General features: G+C 46.2%; 8 non-coding genes and 1 pseudogene across 8 annotated transcripts; all 9 read left to right on the top strand.

Annotated features, from left to right (window-relative positions):
* Positions 1 to 308: 308 nt before the first annotated feature.
* LOC130334442 (U2 spliceosomal RNA) lies at positions 309 to 499 on the top strand. Its single transcript, XR_008876250.1, has one exon. It is a non-coding gene; the product is annotated as a U2 spliceosomal RNA (small nuclear RNA).
* A 2074-nt stretch (positions 500 to 2573) lies between these two features.
* On the top strand, positions 2574 to 2764 carry LOC130334529 (U2 spliceosomal RNA). The gene has a single exon (XR_008876323.1). It is a non-coding gene; the product is annotated as a U2 spliceosomal RNA (small nuclear RNA).
* A 2087-nt stretch (positions 2765 to 4851) lies between these two features.
* LOC130334517 (U2 spliceosomal RNA) lies at positions 4852 to 5042 on the top strand. Its single transcript, XR_008876312.1, has one exon. It is a non-coding gene; the product is annotated as a U2 spliceosomal RNA (small nuclear RNA).
* Positions 5043 to 7131: 2089 nt separating this feature from the next.
* LOC130334505 (U2 spliceosomal RNA) lies at positions 7132 to 7322 on the top strand. The gene has a single exon (XR_008876301.1). It is a non-coding gene; the product is annotated as a U2 spliceosomal RNA (small nuclear RNA).
* Positions 7323 to 9410: 2088 nt separating this feature from the next.
* On the top strand, positions 9411 to 9601 carry LOC130334492 (U2 spliceosomal RNA). Its single transcript, XR_008876290.1, has one exon. It is a non-coding gene; the product is annotated as a U2 spliceosomal RNA (small nuclear RNA).
* A 2074-nt stretch (positions 9602 to 11675) lies between these two features.
* On the top strand, positions 11676 to 11866 carry LOC130334463 (U2 spliceosomal RNA). The gene has a single exon (XR_008876269.1). It is a non-coding gene; the product is annotated as a U2 spliceosomal RNA (small nuclear RNA).
* Positions 11867 to 13953: 2087 nt separating this feature from the next.
* On the top strand, positions 13954 to 14144 carry LOC130334462 (U2 spliceosomal RNA). The gene has a single exon (XR_008876268.1). It is a non-coding gene; the product is annotated as a U2 spliceosomal RNA (small nuclear RNA).
* A 2099-nt stretch (positions 14145 to 16243) lies between these two features.
* On the top strand, positions 16244 to 16434 carry LOC130334435 (U2 spliceosomal RNA). The gene has a single exon (XR_008876244.1). It is a non-coding gene; the product is annotated as a U2 spliceosomal RNA (small nuclear RNA).
* Positions 16435 to 18529: 2095 nt separating this feature from the next.
* Positions 18530 to 18666, top strand: LOC130334484 (U2 spliceosomal RNA; annotated as a pseudogene).
* The last annotated feature ends 787 nt before the right edge of the window (positions 18667 to 19453 follow it).

Raw genomic sequence — 19453 nt, 5'->3', positions numbered from 1 at the left:
TGTGTGCTTGTGTGTGTGTTTCCTATGCAGATCCTAAGCCCAGTGTCACATGCAAGTAGGAGGAGTAAGAAGGGTTCCTGGCAAATCCGGGTTATGGATTGCATTTAAAAAGGCCCCGTGGGAGTGCAATGGGCCCCTGTCTTGCTGCTTAGCAATAATGGTATGGGTTTAGGTTCTGCTGTGTGTACTGGTGGTTGACTGCCCCCCAGCCCAGAGTGTGCATGGAAAATTGTCTGGCAGCCTCCCTGACAGCAAGCAGTGATAGTGCCCATGAAGGGGACCTTGTTGGGCCCGCCCCTTTCACGGTTATCGCTTCTCGGCCTTTTGGCTAAGATCAAGTGTAGTATCTGTTCTTATCAGTTTAATATCTGATACGTCCCCTATCTGGGGACCATATATTAAATGGATTTTTGAGAACGGGGGCCGATTTCGAAGCTTGCTTCCGTCGCCCTATGCATTGACCCGATATGGCAGTATCTTCGGGTACAGTGCACCACCCCCTTACAGGGTTAAAAAGAAAGATTCCTACTTTCATTGCTACCTGCTTGCTGGCTAGCCAGCTAGCCAGCCCTGTGGGCCTTGCTGCTGCTGCAGCCAAAAAACAAAAGGTGGTGCTGCTGCTGCTTCTGCTGCTTCTGCTTCTGCTTGTGTCTGGCCCCTGTTGGAGCGTCCAGGCACAGGACTTCTGCTGCTGCTGACTAAATGGCCTCCTTAATTGGATCATTTGAGTAGCCAGCACACCTGTGCAGGTAGGGCATGACATGATAGGCAGCTGCCTTGATAGCGGGTGGGTGCTGAATGTTCCTAATTGACAAAATAAGATTAATGCTTATGAAGAAATATAAAATCTCATCCCTTCCCCAATATCGCGCCACACCCCTACCCCTTAATTCCCTGGTTGAACGTGATGGACATATGTCTTTTTTCGACCGTACTAACTATGTAACTATGTAACATAACATGGGGGGGGGGGTCTCCTGGCTGTTCACACAGGTGTGTCATTGCTGTACATTGACCATGCATTGCTTCTGTGGTATTGCAAAGGCAAAGACAAATGCTTCCAGCCATCCATTGCACTAATGGATTGGTCATCAGCTGGCTGTCTATGTCCCGCATCAATATAGACCAAAGTACAGAGGGTTAGGCTATGCTATTGTGCACCTACCTGATGCATCAGAAGGTGCGAGGCCCTTGCTAAATTCTGTGCACAGACTTTGAGATCTATGCTTTAGACTGTATCTAAACCTGCTCCAACATGGACTGACATTCTGGCCTACTTTCAGCCGATGCGACTTGTCTGTCGCTGAACAGTCGCTTTTTATGTATTCAGCACCTATGTATAATGTTGTAAAAATGCTCTAGAAGCTAAAGTCGCAGAAATGTCACACATATTTGGCCTGCAACTTTCTGTGCGACAAATTCAGACAGGAAAAATCAGTATAAATCCTTAGAAAATTATCCCCCAGTGTCTCCATCTGCTGGCGGTATTGAATAAGCATTGCTGCACTGATGGGGTATGCATTAGACGAAAAAAAAGAAGAAAAAGAAGAATAATACGCCCAGAAAAGAGGCGAAAAGGAGAAAAACGTAAAAAAACGTGAAAAAAGAGGAAGAGAAGGGAAAAAAAGGTGGAAATGGGTTTAAAAGTGATTTCGGCGGAGAAATATATATATATATATATATATATATATATATATATATATATATGCGCACACATAGATATAAACGTATTCTCCGTTGAGATATTGCAGCCGCTGCTGTGTCCAGGCCCAGGAGCCTTAGCACTGTGCTGTGATGTCACTCAATACCACTGACATCACTAGGTGTAAACAACATCTCTCCTTTGCTGTGTATGTGACTATGGAGCTGTTTGGTGATGTCGTCTATTACGGCCTTCATAGAAGCAACAGGAGATTGTTGCATCCATCTTGAACCCTCAGAACTACAGTGCTATGATGTCACTCACTTCCACAGGCCTTGCAGAGTGTAAACAACAACAACCCAGCTTTGTTGTGTATGTAACCAAAGGGATTTGTGATGTCACCTAGAACCTTCACAGCAGCGACAGCTTTATGAGGAGCATCAGCACTGCTCTGCCTGAGCAGAACCATCACCGCCATAGGTTGTCAAATAACCCGGATTTAACCCACACAGGTAAGTCCAATGGGGTGCAGGCATGTCCTCTATGCTTACAGCTTCCCGTGGGTGTTGGTTTGATACCGTTTGGGGACAGCCAAGGAGGCATCTGCAGGCAACAAAGGTAGGTGTGTGCTTGTGTGTGTGTTTCCTATGCAGATCCTAAGCCCAGTGTCACATGCAAGTAGGAGGAGTAAGAAGGGTTCCTGGCAAATCCGGGTTATGGATTGCATTTAAAAAGGCCCCGTGGGAGTGCAATGGGCCCCTGTCTTGCTGCTTAGCAATAATGGTATGGGTTTAGGTTCTGCTGTGTGTACTGGTGGTTGACTGCCCCCCAGCCCAGAGTGTGCATGGAAAATTGTCTGGCAGCCTCCCTGACAGCAAGCAGTGATAGTGCCCATGAAGGGGACCTTGTTGGGCCCGCCCCTTTCACGGTTATCGCTTCTCGGCCTTTTGGCTAAGATCAAGTGTAGTATCTGTTCTTATCAGTTTAATATCTGATACGTCCCCTATCTGGGGACCATATATTAAATGGATTTTTGAGAACGGGGGCCGATTTCGAAGCTTGCTTCCGTCGCCCTATGCATTGACCCGATATGGCAGTATCTTCGGGTACAGTGCACCACCCCCTTACAGGGTTAAAAAGAAAGATTCCTACTTTCATTGCTACCTGCTTGCTGGCTAGCCAGCTAGCCAGCCCTGTGGGCCTTGCTGCTGCTGCAGCCAAAAAACAAAAGGTGGTGCTGCTGCTGCTTCTGCTGCTTCTGCTTCTGCTTGTGTCTGGCCCCTGTTGGAGCGTCCAGGCACAGGACTTCTGCTGCTGCTGACTAAATGGCCTCCTTAATTGGATCATTTGAGTAGCCAGCACACCTGTGCAGGTAGGGCATGACATGATAGGCAGCTGCCTTGATAGCGGGTGGGTGCTGAATGTTCCTAATTGACAAAATAAGATTAATGCTTATGAAGAAATATAAAATCTCATCCCTTCCCCAATATCGCGCCACACCCCTACCCCTTAATTCCCTGGTTGAACGTGATGGACATATGTCTTTTTTCGACCGTACTAACTATGTAACTATGTAACATAACATGGGGGGGGGGGGGGTCTCCTGGCTGTTCACACAGGTGTGTCATTGCTGTACATTGACCATGCATTGCTTCTGTGGTATTGCAAAGGCAAAGACAAATGCTTCCAGCCATCCATTGCACTAATGGATTGGTCATCAGCTGGCTGTCTATGTCCCGCATCAATATAGACCAAAGTACAGAGGGTTAGGCTATGCTATTGTGCACCTACCTGATGCATCAGAAGGTGCGAGGCCCTTGCTAAATTCTGTGCACAGACTTTGAGATCTATGCTTTAGACTGTATCTAAACCTGCTCCAACATGGACTGACATTCTGGCCTACTTTCAGCCGATGCGACTTGTCTGTCGCTGAACAGTCGCTTTTTATGTATTCAGCACCTATGTATAATGTTGTAAAAATGCTCTAGAAGCTAAAGTCGCAGAAATGTCACACATATTTGGCCTGCAACTTTCTGTGCGACAAATTCAGACAGGAAAAATCAGTATAAATCCTTAGAAAATTATCCCCCAGTGTCTCCATCTGCTGGCGGTATTGAATAAGCATTGCTGCACTGATGGGGTATGCATTAGACGAAAAAAAAGAAGAAAAAGAAGAATAATACGCCCAGAAAAGAGGCGAAAAGGAGAAAAACGTAAAAAAACGTGAAAAAAAAGTAAGAGGAAGAGAAGGGAAAAAAAGGTGGAAATGGGTTTAAAAGTGATTTCGGCGGAGAAATATATATATATATATATATATATATATATATATATATATATGCGCACACACACACATAGATATAAACGTATTCTCCGTTGAGATATTGCAGCCGCTGCTGTGTCCAGGCCCAGGAGCCTTAGCACTGTGCTGTGATGTCACTCAATACCACTGACATCACTAGGTGTAAACAACATCTCTCCTTTGCTGTGTATGTGACTATGGAGCTGTTTGGTGATGTCGTCTATTACGGCCTTCATAGAAGCAACAGGAGATTGTTGCATCCATCTTGAACCCTCAGAACTACAGTGCTATGATGTCACTCACTTCCACAGGCCTTGCAGAGTGTAAACAACAACAACCCAGCTTTGTTGTGTATGTAACCAAAGGGATTTGTGATGTCACCTAGAACCTTCACAGCAGCGACAGCTTTATGAGGAGCATCAGCACTGCTCTGCCTGAGCAGAACCATCACCGCCATAGGTTGTCAAATGACCCGGATTTAACCCACACAGGTAAGTCCAATGGGGTGCAGGCATGTCCTCTATGCTTACAGCTTCCCGTGGGTGTTGGTTTGATACCGTTTGGGGACAGCCAAGGAGGCATCTGCAGGCAACAAAGGTAGGTGTGTGCTTGTGTGTGTGTTTCCTATGCAGATCCTAAGCCCAGTGTCACATGCAAGTAGGAGGAGTAAGAAGGGTTCCTGGCAAATCCGGGTTATGGATTGCATTTAAAAAGGCCCCGTGGGAGTGCAATGGGCCCCTGTCTTGCTGCTTAGCAATAATGGTATGGGTTTAGGTTCTGCTGTGTGTACTGGTGGTTGACTGCCCCCCAGCCCAGAGTGTGCATGGAAAATTGTCTGGCAGCCTCCCTGACAGCAAGCAGTGATAGTGCCCATGAAGGGGACCTTGTTGGGCCCGCCCCTTTCACGGTTATCGCTTCTCGGCCTTTTGGCTAAGATCAAGTGTAGTATCTGTTCTTATCAGTTTAATATCTGATACGTCCCCTATCTGGGGACCATATATTAAATGGATTTTTGAGAACGGGGGCCGATTTCGAAGCTTGCTTCCGTCGCCCTATGCATTGACCCGATATGGCAGTATCTTCGGGTACAGTGCACCACCCCCTTACAGGGTTAAAAAGAAAGATTCCTACTTTCATTGCTACCTGCTTGCTGGCTAGCCAGCTAGCCAGCCCTGTGGGCCTTGCTGCTGCTGCAGCCAAAAAACAAAAGGTGGTGCTGCTGCTGCTTCTGCTGCTTCTGCTTCTGCTTGTGTCTGGCCCCTGTTGGAGCGTCCAGGCACAGGACTTCTGCTGCTGCTGACTAAATGGCCTCCTTAATTGGATCATTTGAGTAGCCAGCACACCTGTGCAGGTAGGGCATGACATGATAGGCAGCTGCCTTGATAGCGGGTGGGTGCTGAATGTTCCTAATTGACAAAATAAGATTAATGCTTATGAAGAAATATAAAATCTCATCCCTTCCCCAATATCGCGCCACACCCCTACCCCTTAATTCCCTGGTTGAACGTGATGGACATATGTCTTTTTTCGACCGTACTAACTATGTAACTATGTAACATAACATGGGGGGGGGGGGGTCTCCTGGCTGTTCACACAGGTGTGTCATTGCTGTACATTGACCATGCATTGCTTCTGTGGTATTGCAAAGGCAAAGACAAATGCTTCCAGCCATCCATTGCACTAATGGATTGGTCATCAGCTGGCTGTCTATGTCCCGCATCAATATAGACCAAAGTACAGAGGGTTAGGCTATGCTATTGTGCACCTACCTGATGCATCAGAAGGTGCGAGGCCCTTGCTAAATTCTGTGCACAGACTTTGAGATCTATGCTTTAGACTGTATCTAAACCTGCTCCAACATGGACTGACATTCTGGCCTACTTTCAGCCGATGCGACTTGTCTGTCGCTGAACAGTCGCTTTTTATGTATTCAGCACCTATGTATAATGTTGTAAAAATGCTCTAGAAGCTAAAGTCGCAGAAATGTCACACATATTTGGCCTGCAACTTTCTGTGCGACAAATTCAGACAGGAAAAATCAGTATAAATCCTTAGAAAATTATCCCCCAGTGTCTCCATCTGCTGGCGGTATTGAATAAGCATTGCTGCACTGATGGGGTATGCATTAGACGAAAAAAAAGAAGAAAAAGAAGAATAATACGCCCAGAAAAGAGGCGAAAAGGAGAAAAACGTAAAAAAACGTGAAAAAAAAGTAAGAGGAAGAGAAGGGAAAAAAAGGTGGAAATGGGTTTAAAAGTGATTTCGGCGGAGAATATATATATATATATATATATATATATATATATATATATATATATGCGCACACACACACATAGATATAAACGTATTCTCCGTTGAGATATTGCAGCCGCTGCTGTGTCCAGGCCCAGGAGCCTTAGCACTGTGCTGTGATGTCACTCAATACCACTGACATCACTAGGTGTAAACAACATCTCTCCTTTGCTGTGTATGTGACTATGGAGCTGTTTGGTGATGTCGTCTATTACGGCCTTCATAGAAGCAACAGGAGATTGTTGCATCCATCTTGAACCCTCAGAACTACAGTGCTATGATGTCACTCACTTCCACAGGCCTTGCAGAGTGTAAACAACAACAACCCAGCTTTGTTGTGTATGTAACCAAAGGGATTTGTGATGTCACCTAGAACCTTCACAGCAGCGACAGCTTTATGAGGAGCATCAGCACTGCTCTGCCTGAGCAGAACCATCACCGCCATAGGTTGTCAAATAACCCGGATTTAACCCACACAGGTAAGTCCAATGGGGTGCAGGCATGTCCTCTATGCTTACAGCTTCCCGTGGGTGTTGGTTTGATACCGTTTGGGGACAGCCAAGGAGGCATCTGCAGGCAACAAAGGTAGGTGTGTGCTTGTGTGTGTGTTTCCTATGCAGATCCTAAGCCCAGTGTCACATGCAAGTAGGAGGAGTAAGAAGGGTTCCTGGCAAATCCGGGTTATGGATTGCATTTAAAAAGGCCCCGTGGGAGTGCAATGGGCCCCTGTCTTGCTGCTTAGCAATAATGGTATGGGTTTAGGTTCTGCTGTGTGTACTGGTGGTTGACTGCCCCCCAGCCCAGAGTGTGCATGGAAAATTGTCTGGCAGCCTCCCTGACAGCAAGCAGTGATAGTGCCCATGAAGGGGACCTTGTTGGGCCCGCCCCTTTCACGGTTATCGCTTCTCGGCCTTTTGGCTAAGATCAAGTGTAGTATCTGTTCTTATCAGTTTAATATCTGATACGTCCCCTATCTGGGGACCATATATTAAATGGATTTTTGAGAACGGGGGCCGATTTCGAAGCTTGCTTCCGTCGCCCTATGCATTGACCCGATATGGCAGTATCTTCGGGTACAGTGCACCACCCCCTTACAGGGTTAAAAAGAAAGATTCCTACTTTCATTGCTACCTGCTTGCTGGCTAGCCAGCTAGCCAGCCCTGTGGGCCTTGCTGCTGCTGCAGCCAAAAAACAAAAGGTGGTGCTGCTGCTGCTTCTGCTGCTTCTGCTTCTGCTTGTGTCTGGCCCCTGTTGGAGCGTCCAGGCACAGGACTTCTGCTGCTGCTGACTAAATGGCCTCCTTAATTGGATCATTTGAGTAGCCAGCACACCTGTGCAGGTAGGGCATGACATGATAGGCAGCTGCCTTGATAGCGGGTGGGTGCTGAATGTTCCTAATTGACAAAATAAGATTAATGCTTATGAAGAAATATAAAATCTCATCCCTTCCCCAATATCGCGCCACACCCCTACCCCTTAATTCCCTGGTTGAACGTGATGGACATATGTCTTTTTTCGACCGTACTAACTATGTAACTATGTAACATAACATGGGGGGGGGGGTCTCCTGGCTGTTCACACAGGTGTGTCATTGCTGTACATTGACCATGCATTGCTTCTGTGGTATTGCAAAGGCAAAGACAAATGCTTCCAGCCATCCATTGCACTAATGGATTGGTCATCAGCTGGCTGTCTATGTCCCGCATCAATATAGACCAAAGTACAGAGGGTTAGGCTATGCTATTGTGCACCTACCTGATGCATCAGAAGGTGCGAGGCCCTTGCTAAATTCTGTGCACAGACTTTGAGATCTATGCTTTAGACTGTATCTAAACCTGCTCCAACATGGACTGACATTCTGGCCTACTTTCAGCCGATGCGACTTGTCTGTCGCTGAACAGTCGCTTTTTATGTATTCAGCACCTATGTATAATGTTGTAAAAATGCTCTAGAAGCTAAAGTCGCAGAAATGTCACACATATTTGGCCTGCAACTTTCTGTGCGACAAATTCAGACAGGAAAAATCAGTATAAATCCTTAGAAAATTATCCCCCAGTGTCTCCATCTGCTGGCGGTATTGAATAAGCATTGCTGCACTGATGGGGTATGCATTAGACGAAAAAAAAGAAGAAAAAGAAGAATAATACGCCCAGAAAAGAGGCGAAAAGGAGAAAAACGTAAAAAAACGTGAAAAAAAAGTAAGAGGAAGAGAAGGGAAAAAAAGGTGGAAATGGGTTTAAAAGTGATTTCGGCGGAGAAATATATATATATATATATATATATATATATATATATATATATATATATATATGCGCACACATAGATATAAACGTATTCTCCGTTGAGATATTGCAGCCGCTGCTGTGTCCAGGCCCAGGAGCCTTAGCACTGTGCTGTGATGTCACTCAATACCACTGACATCACTAGGTGTAAACAACATCTCTCCTTTGCTGTGTATGTGACTATGGAGCTGTTTGGTGATGTCGTCTATTACGGCCTTCATAGAAGCAACAGGAGATTGTTGCATCCATCTTGAACCCTCAGAACTACAGTGCTATGATGTCACTCACTTCCACAGGCCTTGCAGAGTGTAAACAACAACAACCCAGCTTTGTTGTGTATGTAACCAAAGGGATTTGTGATGTCACCTAGAACCTTCACAGCAGCGACAGCTTTATGAGGAGCATCAGCACTGCTCTGCCTGAGCAGAACCATCACCGCCATAGGTTGTCAAATAACCCGGATTTAACCCACACAGGTAAGTCCAATGGGGTGCAGGCATGTCCTCTATGCTTACAGCTTCCCGTGGGTGTTGGTTTGATACCGTTTGGGGACAGCCAAGGAGGCATCTGCAGGCAACAAAGGTAGGTGTGTGCTTGTGTGTGTGTTTCCTATGCAGATCCTAAGCCCAGTGTCACATGCAAGTAGGAGGAGTAAGAAGGGTTCCTGGCAAATCCGGGTTATGGATTGCATTTAAAAAGGCCCCGTGGGAGTGCAATGGGCCCCTGTCTTGCTGCTTAGCAATAATGGTATGGGTTTAGGTTCTGCTGTGTGTACTGGTGGTTGACTGCCCCCCAGCCCAGAGTGTGCATGGAAAATTGTCTGGCAGCCTCCCTGACAGCAAGCAGTGATAGTGCCCATGAAGGGGACCTTGTTGGGCCCGCCCCTTTCACGGTTATCGCTTCTCGGCCTTTTGGCTAAGATCAAGTGTAGTATCTGTTCTTATCAGTTTAATATCTGATACGTCCCCTATCTGGGGACCATATATTAAATGGATTTTTGAGAACGGGGGCCGATTTCGAAGCTTGCTTCCGTCGCCCTATGCATTGACCCGATATGGCAGTATCTTCGGGTACAGTGCACCACCCCCTTACAGGGTTAAAAAGAAAGATTCCTACTTTCATTGCTACCTGCTTGCTGGCTAGCCAGCTAGCCAGCCCTGTGGGCCTTGCTGCTGCTGCAGCCAAAAAACAAAAGGTGGTGCTGCTGCTGCTTCTGCTGCTTCTGCTTCTGCTTGTGTCTGGCCCCTGTTGGAGCGTCCAGGCACAGGACTTCTGCTGCTGCTGACTAAATGGCCTCCTTAATTGGATCATTTGAGTAGCCAGCACACCTGTGCAGGTAGGGCATGACATGATAGGCAGCTGCCTTGATAGCGGGTGGGTGCTGAATGTTCCTAATTGACAAAATAAGATTAATGCTTATGAAGAAATATAAAATCTCATCCCTTCCCCAATATCGCGCCACACCCCTACCCCTTAATTCCCTGGTTGAACGTGATGGACATATGTCTTTTTTCGACCGTACTAACTATGTAACTATGTAACATAACATGGGGGGGGGGGTCTCCTGGCTGTTCACACAGGTGTGTCATTGCTGTACATTGACCATGCATTGCTTCTGTGGTATTGCAAAGGCAAAGACAAATGCTTCCAGCCATCCATTGCACTAATGGATTGGTCATCAGCTGGCTGTCTATGTCCCGCATCAATATAGACCAAAGTACAGAGGGTTAGGCTATGCTATTGTGCACCTACCTGATGCATCAGAAGGTGCGAGGCCCTTGCTAAATTCTGTGCACAGACTTTGAGATCTATGCTTTAGACTGTATCTAAACCTGCTCCAACATGGACTGACATTCTGGCCTACTTTCAGCCGATGCGACTTGTCTGTCGCTGAACAGTCGCTTTTTATGTATTCAGCACCTATGTATAATGTTGTAAAAATGCTCTAGAAGCTAAAGTCGCAGAAATGTCACACATATTTGGCCTGCAACTTTCTGTGCGACAAATTCAGACAGGAAAAATCAGTATAAATCCTTAGAAAATTATCCCCCAGTGTCTCCATCTGCTGGCGGTATTGAATAAGCATTGCTGCACTGATGGGGTATGCATTAGACGAAAAAAAAGAAGAAAAAGAAGAATAATACGCCCAGAAAAGAGGCGAAAAGGAGAAAAACGTAAAAAAACGTGAAAAAAAAGTAAGAGGAAGAGAAGGGAAAAAAAGGTGGAAATGGGTTTAAAAGTGATTTCGGCGGAGAAATATATATATATATATATATATATATATATATATATATGCGCACACATAGATATAAACGTATTCTCCGTTGAGATATTGCAGCCGCTGCTGTGTCCAGGCCCAGGAGCCTTAGCACTGTGCTGTGATGTCACTCAATACCACTGACATCACTAGGTGTAAACAACATCTCTCCTTTGCTGTGTATGTGACTATGGAGCTGTTTGGTGATGTCGTCTATTACGGCCTTCATAGAAGCAACAGGAGATTGTTGCATCCATCTTGAACCCTCAGAACTACAGTGCTATGATGTCACTCACTTCCACAGGCCTTGCAGAGTGTAAACAACAACAACCCAGCTTTGTTGTGTATGTAACCAAAGGGATTTGTGATGTCACCTAGAACCTTCACAGCAGCGACAGCTTTATGAGGAGCATCAGCACTGCTCTGCCTGAGCAGAACCATCACCGCCATAGGTTGTCAAATAACCCGGATTTAACCCACACAGGTAAGTCCAATGGGGTGCAGGCATGTCCTCTATGCTTACAGCTTCCCGTGGGTGTTGGTTTGATACCGTTTGGGGACAGCCAAGGAGGCATCTGCAGGCAACAAAGGTAGGTGTGTGCTTGTGTGTGTGTTTCCTATGCAGATCCTAAGCCCAGTGTCACATGCAAGTAGGAGGAGTAAGAAGGGTTCCTGGCAAATCCGGGTTATGGATTGCATTTAAAAAGGCCCCGTGGGAGTGCAATGGGCCCCTGTCTTGCTGCTTAGCAATAATGGTATGGGTTTAGGTTCTGCTGTGTGTACTGGTGGTTGACTGCCCCCCAGCCCAGAGTGTGCATGGAAAATTGTCTGGCAGCCTCCCTGACAGCAAGCAGTGATAGTGCCCATGAAGGGGACCTTGTTGGGCCCGCCCCTTTCACGGTTATCGCTTCTCGGCCTTTTGGCTAAGATCAAGTGTAGTATCTGTTCTTATCAGTTTAATATCTGATACGTCCCCTATCTGGGAACCATATATTAAATGGATTTTTGAGAACGGGGGCCGATTTCGAAGCTTGCTTCCGTCGCCCTATGCATTGACCCGATATGGCAGTATCTTCGGGTACAGTGCACCACCCCCTTACAGGGTTAAAAAGAAAGATTCCTACTTTCATTGCTACCTGCTTGCTGGCTAGCCAGCTAGCCAGCCCTGTGGGCCTTGCTGCTGCTGCAGCCAAAAAACAAAAGGTGGTGCTGCTGCTGCTTCTGCTGCTTCTGCTTCTGCTTGTGTCTGGCCCCTGTTGGAGCGTCCAGGCACAGGACTTCTGCTGCTGCTGACTAAATGGCCTCCTTAATTGGATCATTTGAGTAGCCAGCACACCTGTGCAGGTAGGGCATGACATGATAGGCAGCTGCCTTGATAGCGGGTGGGTGCTGAATGTTCCTAATTGACAAAATAAGATTAATGCTTATGAAGAAATATAAAATCTCATCCCTTCCCCAATATCGCGCCACACCCCTACCCCTTAATTCCCTGGTTGAACGTGATGGACATATGTCTTTTTTCGACCGTACTAACTATGTAACTATGTAACATAACATGGGGGGGGGGGGGGGTCTCCTGGCTGTTCACACAGGTGTGTCATTGCTGTACATTGACCATGCATTGCTTCTGTGGTATTGCAAAGGCAAAGACAAATGCTTCCAGCCATCCATTGCACTAATGGATTGGTCATCAGCTGGCTGTCTATGTCCCGCATCAATATAGACCAAAGTACAGAGGGTTAGGCTATGCTATTGTGCACCTACCTGATGCATCAGAAGGTGCGAGGCCCTTGCTAAATTCTGTGCACAGACTTTGAGATCTATGCTTTAGACTGTATCTAAACCTGCTCCAACATGGACTGACATTCTGGCCTACTTTCAGCCGATGCGACTTGTCTGTCGCTGAACAGTCGCTTTTTATGTATTCAGCACCTATGTATAATGTTGTAAAAATGCTCTAGAAGCTAAAGTCGCAGAAATGTCACACATATTTGGCCTGCAACTTTCTGTGCGACAAATTCAGACAGGAAAAATCAGTATAAATCCTTAGAAAATTATCCCCCAGTGTCTCCATCTGCTGGCGGTATTGAATAAGCATTGCTGCACTGATGGGGTATGCATTAGACGAAAAAAAAGAAGAAAAAGAAGAATAATACGCCCAGAAAAGAGGCGAAAAGGAGAAAAACGTAAAAAAACGTGAAAAAAAGTAAGAGGAAGAGAAGGGAAAAAAAGGTGGAAATGGGTTTAAAAGTGATTTCGGCGGAGAAATATATATATATATATATATATATATATATATATATATATATGCGCACACACACACATAGATATAAACGTATTCTCCGTTGAGATATTGCAGCCGCTGCTGTGTCCAGGCCCAGTAGCCTTAGCACTGTGCTGTGATGTCACTCAATACCACTGACATCACTAGGTGTAAACAACATCTCTCCTTTGCTGTGTATGTGACTATGGAGCTGTTTGGTGATGTCGTCTATTACGGCCTTCATAGAAGCAACAGGAGATTGTTGCATCCATCTTGAACCCTCAGAACTACAGTGCTATGATGTCACTCACTTCCACAGGCCTTGCAGAGTGTAAACAACAACAACCCAGCTTTGTTGTGTATGTAACCAAAGGGATTTGTGATGTCACCTAGAACCTTCACAGCAGCGACAGCTTTATGAGGAGCATCAGCACTGCTCTGCCTGAGCAGAACCATCACCGCCATAGGTTGTCAAATAACCCGGATTTAACCCACACAGGTAAGTCCAATGGGGTGCAGGCATGTCCTCTATGCTTACAGCTTCCCGTGGGTGTTGGTTTGATACCGTTTGGGGACAGCCAAGGAGGCATCTGCAGGCAACAAAGGTAGGTGTGTGCTTGTGTGTGTGTTTCCTATGCAGATCCTAAGCCCAGTGTCACATGCAAGTAGGAGGAGTAAGAAGGGTTCCTGGCAAATCCGGGTTATGGATTGCATTTAAAAAGGCCCCGTGGGAGTGCAATGGGCCCCTGTCTTGCTGCTTAGCAATAATGGTATGGGTTTAGGTTCTGCTGTGTGTACTGGTGGTTGACTGCCCCCCAGCCCAGAGTGTGCATGGAAAATTGTCTGGCAGCCTCCCTGACAGCAAGCAGTGATAGTGCCCATGAAGGGGACCTTGTTGGGCCCGCCCCTTTCACGGTTATCGCTTCTCGGCCTTTTGGCTAAGATCAAGTGTAGTATCTGTTCTTATCAGTTTAATATCTGATACGTCCCCTATCTGGGAACCATATATTAAATGGATTTTTGAGAACGGGGGCCGATTTCGAAGCTTGCTTCCGTCGCCCTATGCATTGACCCGATATGGCAGTATCTTCGGGTACAGTGCACCACCCCCTTACAGGGTTAAAAAGAAAGATTCCTACTTTCATTGCTACCTGCTTGCTGGCTAGCCAGCTAGCCAGCCCTGTGGGCCTTGCTGCTGCTGCAGCCAAAAAACAAAAGGTGGTGCTGCTGCTGCTTCTGCTGCTTCTGCTTCTGCTTGTGTCTGGCCCCTGTTGGAGCGTCCAGGCACAGGACTTCTGCTGCTGCTGACTAAATGGCCTCCTTAATTGGATCATTTGAGTAGCCAGCACACCTGTGCAGGTAGGGCATGACATGATAGGCAGCTGCCTTGATAGCGGGTGGGTGCTGAATGTTCCTAATTGACAAAATAAGATTAATGCTTATGAAGAAATATAAAATCTCATCCCTTCCCCAATATCGCGCCACACCCCTACCCCTTAATTCCCTGGTTGAACGTGATGGACATATGTCTTTTTTCGACCGTACTAACTATGTAACTATGTAACATAACATGGGGGGGGGGGGGGGGTCTCCTGGCTGTTCACACAGGTGTGTCATTGCTGTACATTGACCATGCATTGCTTCTGTGGTATTGCAAAGGCAAAGACAAATGCTTCCAGCCATCCATTGCACTAATGGATTGGTCATCAGCTGGCTGTCTATGTCCCGCATCAATATAGACCAAAGTACAGAGGGTTAGGCTATGCTATTGTGCACCTACCTGATGCATCAGAAGGTGCGAGGCCCTTGCTAAATTCTGTGCACAGACTTTGAGATCTATGCTTTAGACTGTATCTAAACCTGCTCCAACATGGACTGACATTCTGGCCTACTTTCAGCCGATGCGACTTGTCTGTCGCTGAACAGTCGCTTTTTATGTATTCAGCACCTATGTATAATGTTGTAAAAATGCTCTAGAAGCTAAAGTCGCAGAAATGTCACACATATTTGGCCTGCAACTTTCTGTGCGACAAATTCAGACAGGAAAAATCAGTATAAATCCTTAGAAAATTATCCCCCAGTGTCTCCATCTGCTGGCGGTATTGAATAAGCATTGCTGCACTGATGGGGTATGCATTAGACGAAAAAAAAGAAGAAAAAGAAGAATAATACGCCCAGAAAAGAGGCGAAAAGGAGAAAAACGTAAAAAAACGTGAAAAAAAAGTAAGAGGAAGAGAAGGGAAAAAAAGGTGGAAATGGGTTTAAAAGTGATTTCGGCGGAGAAATATATATATATATATATATATATATATATATATATATATATATATATATATGCGCACACACACACATAGATATAAACGTATTCTCCGTTGAGATATTGCAGCCGCTGCTGTGTCCAGGCCCAGGAGCCTTAGCACTGTGCTGTGATGTCACTCAATACCACTGACATCACTAGGTGTAAACAACATCTCTCCTTTGCTGTGTATGTGACTATGGAGCTGTTTGGTGATGTCGTCTATTACGGCCTTCATAGAAGCAACAGGAGATTGTTGCATCCATCTTGAACCCTCAGAACTACAGTGCTATGATGTCACTCACTTCCACAGGCCTTGCAGAGTGTAAACAACAACAACCCAGCTTTGTTGTGTATGTAACCAAAGGGATTTGTGATGTCACCTAGAACCTTCACAGCAGCGACAGCTTTATGAGGAGCATCAGCACTGCTCTGCCTGAGCAGAACCATCACCGCCATAGGTTGTCAAATAACCCGGATTTAACCCACACAGGTAAGTCCAATGGGGTGCAGGCATGTCCTCTATGCTTACAGCTTCCCGTGGGTGTTGGTTTGATACCGTTTGGGGACAGCCAAGGAGGCATCTGCAGGCAACAAAGGTAGGTGTGTGCTTGTGTGTGTGTTTCCTATGCAGATCCTAAGCCCAGTGTCACATGCAAGTAGGAGGAGTAAGAAGGGTTCCTGGCAAATCCGGGTTATGGATTGCATTTAAAAAGGCCCCGTGGGAGTGCAATGGGCCCCTGTCTTGCTGCTTAGCAATAATGGTATGGGTTTAGGTTCTGCTGTGTGTACTGGTGGTTGACTGCCCCCCAGCCCAGAGTGTGCATGGAAAATTGTCTGGCAGCCTCCCTGACAGCAAGCAGTGATAGTGCCCATAAAGGGGACCTTGTTGGGCCCGCCCCTTTCACGGTTATCGCTTCTCGGCCTTTTGGCTAAGATCAAGTGTAGTATCTGTTCTTATCAGTTTAATATCTGATACGTCCCCTATCTGGGGACCATATATTAAATGGATTTTTGAGAACGGGGGCCGATTTCGAAGCTTGCTTCCGTCGCCCTATGCATTGACCCGATATGGCAGTATCTTCGGGTACAGTGCACCACCCCCTTACAGGGTTAAAAAGAAAGATTCCTACTTTCATTGCTACCTGCTTGCTGGCTAGCCAGCTAGCCAGCCCTGTGGGCCTTGCTGCTGCTGCAGCCAAAAAACAAAAGGTGGTGCTGCTGCTGCTTCTGCTGCTTCTGCTTCTGCTTGTGTCTGGCCCCTGTTGGAGCGTCCAGGCACAGGACTTCTGCTGCTGCTGACTAAATGGCCTCCTTAATTGGATCATTTGAGTAGCCAGCACACCTGTGCAGGTAGGGCATGACATGATAGGCAGCTGCCTTGATAGCGGGTGGGTGCTGAATGTTCCTAATTGACAAAATAAGATTAATGCTTATGAAGAAATATAAAATCTCATCCCTTCCCCAATATCGCGCCACACCCCTACCCCTTAATTCCCTGGTTGAACGTGATGGACATATGTCTTTTTTCGACCGTACTAACTATGTAACTATGTAACATAACATGGGGGGGGGGGGGGGGGGGGTCTCCTGGCTGTTCACACAGGTGTGTCATTGCTGTACATTGACCATGCATTGCTTCTGTGGTATTGCAAAGGCAAAGACAAATGCTTCCAGCCATCCATTGCACTAATGGATTGGTCATCAGCTGGCTGTCTATGTCCCGCATCAATATAGACCAAAGTACAGAGGGTTAGGCTATGCTATTGTGCACCTACCTGATGCATCAGAAGGTGCGAGGCCCTTGCTAAATTCTGTGCACAGACTTTGAGATCTATGCTTTAGACTGTATCTAAACCTGCTCCAACATGGACTGACATTCTGGCCTACTTTCAGCCGATGCGACTTGTCTGTCGCTGAACAGTCGCTTTTTATGTATTCAGCACCTATGTATAATGTTGTAAAAATGCTCTAGAAGCTAAAGTCGCAGAAATGTCACACATATTTGGCCTGCAACTTTCTGTGCGACAAATTCAGACAGGAAAAATCAGTATAAATCCTTAGAAAATTATCCCCCAGTGTCTCCATCTGCTGGCGGTATTGAATAAGCATTGCTGCACTGATGGGGTATGCATTAGACGAAAAAAAAGAAGAAAAAGAAGAATAATACGCCCAGAAAAGAGGCGAAAAGGAGAAAAACGTAAAAAAACGTGAAAAAAAAGTAAGAGGAAGAGAAGGGAAAAAAAGGTGGAAATGGGTTTAAAAGTGATTTCGGCGGAGAAATATATATATATATATATATATATATATATATATATATATATATGCGCACACACACACATAGATATAAACGTATTCTCCGTTGAGATATTGCAGCCGCTGCTGTGTCCAGGCCCAGGAGCCTTAGCACTGTGCTGTGATGTCACTCAATACCACTGACATCACTAGGTGTAAACAACATCTCTCCTTTGCTGTGTATGTGACTATGGAGCTGTTTGGTGATGTCGTCTATTACGGCCTTCATAGAAGCAACAGGAGATTGTTGCATCCATCTTGAACCCTCAGAACTACAGTGCTATGATGTCACTCACTTCCACAGGCCTTGCAGAGTGTAAACAACAACAACCCAGCTTTGTTGTGTATGTAACCAAAGGGATTTGTGATGTCACCTAGAACCTTCACAGCAGCGACAGCTTTATGAGGAGCATCAGCACTGCTCTGCCTGAGCAGAACCATCACCGCCATAGGTTGTCAAATAACCCGGATTTAACCCACACAGGTAAGTCCAATGGGGTGCAGGCATGTCCTCTATGCTTACAGCTTCCCGTGGGTGTTGGTTTGATACCGTTTGGGGACAGCCAAGGAGGCATCTGCAGGCAACAAAGGTAGGTGTGTGCTTGTGTGTGTGTTTCCTATGCAGATCCTAAGCCCAGTGTCACATGCAAGTAGGAGGAGTAAGAAGGGTTCCTGGCAAATCCGGGTTATGGATTGCATTTAAAAAGGCCCCGTGGGAGTGCAATGGGCCCCTGTCTTGCTGCTTAGCAATAATGGTATGGGTTTAGGTTCTGCTGTGTGTACTGGTGGTTGACTGCCCCCCAGCCCAGAGTGTGCATGGAAAATTGTCTGGCAGCCTCCCTGACAGCAAGCAGTGATAGTGCCCATGAAGGGGACCTTGTTGGGCCCGCCCCTTTCACGGTTATCGCTTCTCGGCCTTTTGGCTAAGATCAAGTGTAGTATCTGCTCACTTGGTCTGGTCAGAGGGTGTCTGGGGTACCCGGCTCCTTGGCCTGGGGGGATCGTCCTTCTTAACGGAGGGACTTCACCCCCCTGCTGCTATTAGGGAGCCGGCTTAGTCCCCAGACAACGGGAGGCGATCACCCTTCACTGCCCACTCTTTGGTGGGGGAGTGTTTTTCTGTCCCTGCCTGGACACGCCTATTGAAGATGGAAGAGATCATGGACACCTCTCAATCTGTTGGAGAGGAGGTTCCTTTTTTTGGGAAGATCAAGAATGGGGTCCGGATCCTGCTGAAAGACCTTGAGAAGAAAAGAAGAGGACTTTCCTTTGTAATGGAGGAAATTCTTTTTGGAGTTTTGGAAATTGCAAAGACACAAATCCTTTCCATGTTGGAATTTCCAAAGAAAGGGTGCTTTGATGTTATTTTGGTTTCCGAAGAGGATTATGATTTATTTTGGAAGAAATTTGAGACAATCAAGTCTGATCCAGTGTGGGAGGGCGTGGAAGTCATTCCCCACTTTCCCAGGAGAGAAAGAATTTTAACGGTGAGGATGTATAGTCCTTACGTCCCTGAGGAGGATATTATAATTCTTTTGACCCAATTTTGTGAGGAAATTGCGCCACTTGGGAAAATTTATAATCAGTATGGAGTCTGGACAACAAAGTGGAGATTTAAAGTAAAGTTCAAGGAAGACGCAGATGGAAGAGTTCTTTATCCCCCTGCCCGTTTTAAAATAGGGGTTATCAATGGAGATATGTTTTTTGCAGGTATGCAGAATTTCTGTAGAAAATGCAAGAAATATGGCCATTTAAAGGAAGAGTGCACCTCAATGTGGTGCCAAAAATGCCAAAAAGAAGGTCATGAAATCGAATCCTGTAGCCAAA

Source organism: Hyla sarda, unplaced genomic scaffold, assembly GCF_029499605.1.
Source record: "Hyla sarda isolate aHylSar1 unplaced genomic scaffold, aHylSar1.hap1 scaffold_434, whole genome shotgun sequence".
Taxonomy (NCBI): Eukaryota; Metazoa; Chordata; class Amphibia; order Anura; family Hylidae; genus Hyla; species Hyla sarda.
Note: the sequence above shows the minus strand (reverse complement) of the source record. Positions and strands in the feature narration are given on the sequence as shown.